The sequence below is a fragment of the Bufo gargarizans genome, chromosome 6 (genome assembly GCF_014858855.1).
Source record: "Bufo gargarizans isolate SCDJY-AF-19 chromosome 6, ASM1485885v1, whole genome shotgun sequence".
NCBI classification, from domain to species: Eukaryota; Metazoa; Chordata; class Amphibia; order Anura; family Bufonidae; genus Bufo; species Bufo gargarizans.
The window spans coordinates 317781286-317790898 of record NC_058085.1 but is presented as its reverse complement, the minus strand read 5'-3'; the positions used below and the strand labels follow the sequence as shown (position 1 = coordinate 317790898).

At 40.3% G+C, this 9613-nt stretch overlaps 1 long non-coding RNA gene across 1 annotated transcript; it reads right to left on the bottom strand.

Annotated features, from left to right (window-relative positions):
• Positions 1-1545: 1545 nt before the first annotated feature.
• LOC122941439 lies at positions 1546-7620 on the bottom strand. The gene is made up of 3 exons (XR_006390449.1): positions 7438-7620; positions 5773-5855; positions 1546-1947 (listed from the first exon to the last, which is right to left on the bottom strand). It is a non-coding gene; the product is annotated as an uncharacterized LOC122941439 (long non-coding RNA).
• Positions 7621-9613: the final 1993 nt, after the last annotated feature.

Genomic DNA, 9613 nt, shown 5'->3' with positions numbered 1-9613 from the left:
AGACTTTGTGTATTTTTCATGCAGTCATTGATAGGAAAATGTGTTAAAAACCACCAAAACAAGGCAAAGCACCGCATATATTCAGCCCTAATTACCTAGCATATCCTAATGGTATTTTCCCCATCATTCTCAATTGAAAACTTTCTGGACTTGCAGTGTTACCACATGATAACCCTCATCATCATCATTATTATTTCATTGTACTTCTTAATATAATGAATAACATTGGAACAAATATTGTTTCCTGTAAATTAGGCCCGACCCCTAAGCATCCAATTACACTATTTCTACAGCCATATTTTTTTTAACTATGCAATGTTGTTTAAATATATATTTTTTTCTAATTGCTGGCATTGCTCTTAATATTTTTTTTTTTACTGTCAGCCAGGTGCTGCAAATTACCAAAAGTTATGTCACCTGAGTAACTGTAAGTAAACTTCAAGGAAAACACAAGAGCCGGCCTGCAGGACGGGTTACATTCCTGACTCCAGAGAGAGATATAAAGCAGAATTATGTCTGCCCGCGGGACTTCTGCTATAAATTCACGTTATTTTTATGCCAATGACTCTAACAGACCCGGGTAAAAAAAATATATAAAAATTATAAATAATAATAATAATAACAACAATAAATAATAATAAACATTTTCATCATCCATTTCCACACTCCAGGCCCAGGGGTCAGGTCCACCCATGAGACAATAATGCAATACAATGATTGCACTTTGTGGGGTTGCATCCGATCATGGCCCATTGGATTGCACCTGATTGCAACAGCCCACAACTGATGTAAGTCTATCATATCTTCCATAAGCATGTAGCTAAATGAAAGCTATCATCGTTATCCGCCATGTCAGTCAGGTTTGGGGATGTGGTGTTGGTTGAGTGTAGTGTCCATCAATGGTATTCATTTTTCACTACCCACTACTCTACTTCAGGTGGTGGGCTATGTATTTTTTTACTACATATTTGGGGTAATGGGCAAATACCAGTCATAAAAGACAATGGATCATATAATGATCACAACAGAGGAGGTCCCATAGCAATATCAATATGGAGCCATCATCTTCACCATCTCAGGAGCTTGGTGCACCTCAACATCCCACGCAGGAGAGAAGAGCAGAATGTGAATGTTGGTAATAGTGAAAAAGGGAGCCCTGCGCATATTTACATAGCATGAGCTTGATGCCATCATCTCATGGGACCCTCACTAGACACCAGTCTGTACAGCGTCAGATCCCAACAAATATGACATTTTTTTCAGTTGTAAGTGGGGACAATCTGTGTCCTTCTTGCTAAGCTAGATAGTATATATTTGAGGAAAATCAAGTAGATAAATCTGTAATGCTGATGTTATGCTGCCATTGCCACCAAGGGTGTAGCTGCAGGGGGTGCAGACGTGCAGAAAGTTGCCAGGTTCATTTTTTTTCTGGACAACTTATTAAAAAATCACAGACAACAATTTTTTATAGACAAATTTTTATTTTTTATAATAAATAAATATATATATATATAATGCTCTGTTGAAAGTAATAATGTCCTTCAACTGCACACTAAAAAGTAATAATGCCCCCTTAAAAAGTAATAATTCTTCTGAGTGCCAAACAGTGGTCTGTGCCACCAACAAAATAAAAATGGTTTTGGATAAAAAAATAAAAAATAAAAACTTTTATACCCACCTAAATTGAGCCCTCTTCTGGCATTTACAATTAGTGGCCTGGCACAGATAGACTGATGCAGTGATGTCATTGTGCCATCTCTGCTGGGAAGATGATATTCTGTCCGTAGTTCCCGCATTGTAAAATAACAGGTGCTGTGGCTCCTTGCACTACCATACGTTTCAACTTCTATATAGTTGCAAGTGGTGTTCGGCATATACCCTGCCCTGTATGCTAGCAATGCCTCTGCTGGGTAGTGATGTGAACCCATGAGCTGCAATTACTCTGGCCTGTAAAATGAAGATAATTACAATTATAATATCCAGTAAAAGCTCCTCCAGTTAATCTCTTGAGACTTTAAACATGGTGCCCATTGAGGAGCTAAATGGGTGCCATAGCCGGCAGGTGACTGCTCTGTTATGCAGCACATCCATGATCATAGGCAACTCCAGTCATGGCCATATTTTCCTTCAGATGGCGTGGTCATTTGTGACCACAGCGTCTGAGTGGTTGGGGGGAGTGCTCATTCTGATCATCTAACACTCCTCCTAACCCCCTCCCCCCAACAAGATTACAGGAGCTGTTTGGGGACTTCTGAAGGCTCCCAAGCCTGCTATAGTAAAGTAGTAAAGTCCCAAATAAGTCCCTGTCAGTAGATGGCAATATAAAAAAGTGTCAGAATATACATAAATACAGTATATACCAGTTAGGCTACTTTCACATCTGCATTGTTCTGTCTGTTTTTTTTAGATCGGCCACAGGGCCTCAAAACCGCAACACAACACTTCTGTTTTGTCCCCATTCATTGTCAATGGGGACAAAACTCAACAAACCGGAATGGAGTGCACCAGAATGCATTCTGTTCCGGTTTGTTGCATTCCCATGCCGGACACAAAACCGCTTCAAGCAACATTTTTGTGTGCAACATGGGAAACTGAACAAGCCTGATCCGGCACTAAAAACCATGTAAGTCAATGGCGCAGATTCAGGGTTTTTTGGACACAAAAGAAAAGGATCTGGCGCCCATTGACACTGGTTTTAGTGTTGGATCTGGTTTCTTCATTTTTTATATAATACAACCTGATCCGTTCTGAACGGATGCAGCCGGTTGTATTATAACAGAAGCATTTTTCCATGGTTTTGAGATCCCATGCGAGTTCTCAAAACCAGACAGCAAAAACGCTGATTAAAAGTAGCCTTAAATTATTATAACAATTAAAAATTGAATACATTTAAGAATTTCAATAGAAATAACATCTGCGAGGGATTATTTACTGCTGAAGAGTGAAAGTGCAGTCAATGTAACAGAATACTGTAATGACTAATAGGAATAGATTTTACATAAAATGTGGAATTTTAGAAGCTACTGATTTATTTGTCAGCGCAGCTCCAGGCAAGGTTTATCCAGTGATCTGTAAAGCAGCGTTATTAATGTTATCTAATCTGCCCCACCCACAGCTACCATTAAGACACCCAGACAAAGTTCTCTACTTTGGCACTTCACGGAAAGAACTTCATGGCCTTAAGATACTGAAGGTTTTTACAGATTTCCAAAAATTCTAAGAAATTCAAATTTTCTGTAATTTCAAATAAAATCTATAGACTGAAACGACATATAACATGCACAAAAAACCCTGTAATTTACATAAACATTTTATGATGTTCAATTCGATTTTATGCAATCATTTCGAAATTTAAAAAATCTTTTTTAAATGGTGAAGAATATGACATAGCCCTACACATAAATATATGTAAATTAGCTACTCCCCTTTCGATATATTTTTGCAAATAGTTTATCCCTGTATTTTATCATTTACCTGAAGGCAAGTGACCCAGCAGTGATGACCTGTTTGGGGCCAAATCACCTCTGAGGCCAGTCACTGGCTGCAGCGGCGCACGTAACCCTGCTTGTGCGGAAGGGGACAGACGGGAACCAGAAGGCCAGTGAGGAAAATCAAGGGTGGAATGGAGCAGTTGAGTATGGATTCTTTCACAGGGTGCATTTTGGACAACCCCTTTAAGAAATCTTTTCTTATTTTTTAGAATTTTTTCCAACAAAAATGACAGTGGCAGCCACCGAATACATTAAAAACAGTGCTACCTGATTTATCTTTGCACTTGGTAAGCAATTAAATAAGGAAATAAATAATTTATTACTGCTGTTTCCCTGTATCTGTAGTCCTATTTTTTTTTAATCCTTTTTATATATATATATATTTTTTTTTTAGCATATTCTAATGAAAATTCTCAAAATATCACAGAATAGAATATTACCGAGCACTGACCATAATTTTAAATTAATCTATCCATGGAAGCGGCCATAGTCAAACAACAATTTTCCAGAAATTTACCAAAGATTTAAAAAAATTCTCGGACATTCGTTTAACAAAATTTTACAACTATCTGAACAGATTAACATGGGTCACAAATGATTGTTTTGTCACCAGGTTTTGTCAAATTACGAGAATGGTGGAATAATGGAATATTTTTGTGCCTGTGAAGCTAACATTAAGCTGAGAAATAACTGACAATGACTTATTGACGGAGCTGAGAACAATGAATAATGTTTTAAATAAAATTTCTTTTTTGAAGTCCCCGCACTGTAATTCATGGCTGTAGGCTGCATCCATTTTTCTTTCACCACAATTTTTATTTTTTTTGAAGACTTCAAATATGGTAAAAAAAAAAAAAAAAACCCTAAGGGCCGCTTCACACGAGCGGATGCCTTGCGTGGCATCCGCTCCGTGAAAGAGTGCCAAGACCCGCTGCAGACTGCAGAGGCACGGAGCGGTAACATGACTGTTAATGCTCCGTGCCTCTCTGTGATCTCTTTACTACGAAATCACAGTGACAACTGTGATTTCGTAGTAAAGAGATCACAGAGAGGCACGGAGCATTAACAGTCATGTTACCGCTCCGTGCCTCTGCAGTCTGCAGCGGGTCTTGGCACTCTTTCACGGAGCGGATGCCACGCACGGCATCCGCTCGTGTGAAGCGGCCCTAATAGTAAAAGCAGTGTCAGAGATAAAATGGTGTATTCATAGATCTCTGAATGATATTGTTTTTTGCTTCGTGTCCTTCAGGTTCCCAGGTTTGTAGTAGATACCTGGGGTCATTTGGATGCTGAATGCTAATATATTGTTTTTTTGTTGTTTTTAAACTATTTTTGTGTCTGTATGATTTCTACTAAATTAAATGCCTACATTTATTTCAAGGTAACAACTTGATTTTTGAGATTGTATTTTTCAGGAAATTATGTATAAAATTATTAGAGCATATCATTTGGGGAAAATTTTTTAAAATGTCATAAGTCATAAAAAAATAGCCATCGCTGTTTGTGAACACAAATGATAAACATTATAAAATGTATAGGTATTATTTTTATTTCAATAACATCTTGAAAGAGAACTTTCAGAAGTTGCATATTAAATTATCTTTAGAAGATCTTGTGTACCTATGGCAGGGATGGTCAACATGCGGTTCTCCAGCTGTTGCACAACTACAACTCCCAGCATTCCCAGACTGCCTACAGCTATCAGCCTACAGCAAGGCATGGTGGGAATTTTAGTTTCAAAACAGCTGGAGAGCTGCAAGTTGGCCATCCCTGACCTATGGCAACACTTGTCGACGTCCTCCGGCAGATGGCCACAGTACAACTGATTCAATCTTGTGCTTCAAAATGAAAAGAAGGGTTCTGATGGTTATCATGCCTCATCGGAGCACAGGACCAGGAAGTGTTGTCATTGACCAGGCAGAGAGTTGCTTCTCTCTAGAATGCATCCTTGATCTCTGTTGTGGTTCTGCTGTTGTCATGTCTGTGTTCCCCATGCCCAGTTCTGAATCCCTGCAATCGGCCACATCTGCGATGCTAAAATTCTGGTGGGGTGTGGTCACCACAAGGTGGCGTTTTACAGGTTCTTAAGGCTCCCTTTCAATGGGAGCCATAGGAATCTGTCAAATGTAAGCGCCATCTAGTGGAGACCGCTAGGATGCTAACATTCACAAAAGAGGCTGTATGCAGGGCAGATGGGGATTTAGAGTTCAGGGGGATCAGACTGTCATGAAAGTGTATTAAAAAGTTGATAAAGGGCAGTAGGGCACCTTTACAGTTTTACCTTTTCGGTAGGAAAGTTTTTAAAAGTTTTTCTTCAGATTATATGTACAGCTTGTGTCCTCTTTGAAAGTAGCGTTGTTATTTCTAAAATTGAAGGATACAATGAGCAGGCGGAGAGAAAACTGAACATAAAATGATAATAATAAGTTACGCAAACAAGTTTAAGTGTTACTGTGAAGATAAACACGGCTGTTTACAATGGAGTGCCCCGAGGCCTACAACTCCACCATCCGACGTGATGATGGGAGAAGAGCTCCATAGAATGGGGCCTGGAACAGACACCGCACGAGCTGCTCCCAAACAATGGCCACAGTCAACACCAGCATTCAGTCTGTCAGCTGGGCACAAACTGCTGCCAATGGTGTAGAAAATGTATAGACAAGCTGGTGTATCTAAGCCTATCATATGTAATATTGTCTGCCGAACCACTGTATCATGTGCAATATTGTCTTCTGAGCTGCTGTATCTAAACCTATCATGTGTAATACTGTCTGCTGAGCTGCTTTATCTAAGCCTATTATGTATAATACAGTCCACTGAGCTGCTGTATCTAAGCCTTTCATGTGTAATACTGTCTGCTGAACTGCTGTATCTAAGCTTATTATGTATAATTGTCTCTACTGAGCTACTGTATCTAAGACCCTATTCATACAACTGTATTTTTGATCCGTATCTAATCCACCTTTTTTGTGGTTCACACATGGACCCATTCATTTCTATAGGTCAGCAAAAAAAAAACGGACAGCAAACTGTATGCTGTGCACATCCGTACTTCTCTTCTGCAGTCCCGCAAAAAGATAGAACATATCATATTCTTGTCCGTTATGCGAACAAGGATAGGCATTGTTACAATGGGTCCACACGAAAAAAAAACGGATGCAACACAGACATCATCGATTTTGTTTGCAGATCCGTGTTTTGCAGACCGCAAAATACATACGGGTGTGTAAATGCACCCGAAGCCTGCCATGTGTGATACTGTCTGCTGAGCTGCTGTATCTAAGCCTATCGTGTGTGATACTGTCTGCTCAGCTGCTGTATCTAAGCCTATCGTGTGTGATACAGTCTGCTCAGCTGCTGTATCTAAGCCTATTGTGTGCGATACTGTCTGCTGAGCTGCTGTATCTAAGCCTATCGTGTGTGATACTGTCTGCTGAGCTTCTGTATCTAAGCCTATCATGTGCAATACTGTCTGCTGAGCTGCTGTATCTAAGCCTATTGTGTGTGATACTGTCTGCAAAGCCTCGGTATCTAATCCCATCTTGTATGATACGGTTTTGCACCCAGGGTGTCTTACTTCTAGGCTTTTTCTAACTCCCCTATAGAGGTGCTTCAAAATGCCTGGAAAAACACCAAGAGCTTTAGCGCGCTGCGTTATTTTTAAAAGAAGACAAAAAGACAAAAAAAATTCACCCAATGAACAAAATATGCTAGGAGCAAAATTGCGCTTGTGTGTTCTGTATTTCGTATTTCCCATAGACTTTCAGCTAACGTCTAGACCCCTGCATCTTTACTGCAAAAAACTCCAAACACCCCTTCCAACAAAAAGTGTAGAAAAGCAGCATAAAAACTGTGTGAATGCAGCCCTAAGACCTCCCTGACCCAGATAACCTGCGAGCCTGACAGTCAGTTTGTACCTTGTTGCCTAAAAACCCCTGAGTAATACCTTATAAGACGGCGGAAGAAACGGTTGCTGCTCAGACATCTCCTTGAGTCAGTCGCTCTCCGAGACAGTTCCTGTGTGTCGTGTCAATAATTATTCCAGTCATTGGATGAATCATTTGCAGCCGATAATGGGAACTTATTGAGAAATAAATAACGCACATTGTGTTTGTTTGTGCTGCCAGTGCTGCACTGAGGTCATTTTGAAAAAAAAAGAAATGAAGGAAACGGGAAATCTGCATTCCGCAGAAGTGACTGCATGATTAAAAGAGGGCACTCCGAAAGATGGAGACTGGATACTGGCTAATACAATGATAGTAATATGCCGCCATCTAGTGGCCATAGGAGGAAGTGTAATTTCATGTGCCAAGACATGTAGCTTGCAATTTATACAATTCCTGTCAGTTGTTAGGACATGCTGGTATTTGTGGTTTTTCAATAGACAGAGTACTAGGTTTGCCATGACTAGTGCAAGGGAAATTCCTGATTTTTTTTTATTATCACCGCTCAAAAATCAGTGCAGTATTAGTGCATCTATGACCAAGTTAAAGGGGTTCTGCAGTTTGTTTAAACTGATGATCTATCCTCTGGATAGGTCATCAGCATTGTTTCATGTGATGTAAATAAACACAGCACGCGGGATTACTGCACAGGAGCCATGTTGGTAGCATAACATAAAGACAGAAGCAACTGCCACAAAAGGAAAACAGGAAGTGGTGCACCAACATAGCATCCATAACATCTTCCCCTCTTTTAGTGTTAATAAATGAACATTGTAAGTTTTGAAGAGAGATAACAATAACGCATTTGATACTTTATAGGTTACTGGGCTCTTATCACCTCCTACTGGCATGTCCTGCGCGTGGCTGCTGGTAGATGTACTAGCTTGCTCAGGATTGCCAGTACCATTGGTCTGTGGCCCCACCTTTGTACATTCCTCACAGTCAATGGGCACATGTGTCCCTGTTATACCAAGCAAGACTGGCTTATCAATGATATTGCAACATAGGTTTTTCTGCCACTCGTAAATCCACACGATTGCGACGAAAGAGAGTTGCATCAACGTCAACTAGATACAAGCGTGGTGCAACTTTTTTCAAACAAATACCCAAACGACCTGTTCGATCCCCAGGTAAGGGTTCATACGGATTTGTTCTCCAACAATCAACTCTGGCAGATCCCTGTCTCTTAAACTTTCGCTTTTCTGTAACACCTTGTGCAACACAAGGTTTCCAGAAGCTTATTCGCTGCCGGTAAGGAAGTCTTCAGCCTCCTTGACATCAGTCTTTGTGCCGGACTACTATCCATGCCTTCGGTTGGAGTTTTCACAACTGTGTGCTCTCTTGCATAAGTTCTTAACAATCTTTACAAAAGCTTCAGCTTTGCCATTCGCCTGTGGATGACGTGGTGAAGAGGTAACGTGCTCAAACTCCCATTCCATTGCAAATCTTCTAAATTGCAAGCTTGAAAACTGAGAGCCATTATCAGAGATCACTTTATCTGGTTGGTCATAACGGGCAAACTGAGCCTTGCACCGCTTAATTGTGGTTTCAGTGGACAAATCAGGAAGAAAGGTCGATTTCCCAAAAGTCTGAATAGTGGTCAACTAATATCAGGTATTCTTTGCCTGAGTAGTTGAATAAGTTCATATTGATAATCTGCCATGGACGTGTCGGTATCTCGTGCGACATCATAGTTTCATTTTTGTTGGAAGTGGGCATATTCACTGCAGATGTGACAATAACTGACAAAATCTTTGATTTCACCTTGCATGTTAGGCCAGTAAAGAGTATCACAAGCTTGTCTGTAGCATGCTTCACCTCCAATGTGGCTAGAGTGCATTTGTGATAACATCTCCGCTCTCAGTGATTTAGGAACTATGACCCTTGGGCCTTTGTACAAGATATCATTTTGTACGCTGATCTCATCGCTGGTGGACCAATATTTCCGTAGAGTTGCAGGAATTGTTACTTTATCATCTGGCCATCCACTCAAGACAACAGATTTCAGAGCTTGTAACGTTGTGTCACCGTCAGTGTGTTGTATGCGTTGCTGCAGACGCTGAGCAGTGACATTAAGATAGTCGGCTTGAATTGATGTCAGCAAAGAAAATTTGTTCCTGTTGCAGCTGACAAATTGTTTGACGCTCGTGCTCACCTCCAGGTGCCACATTATCCAAC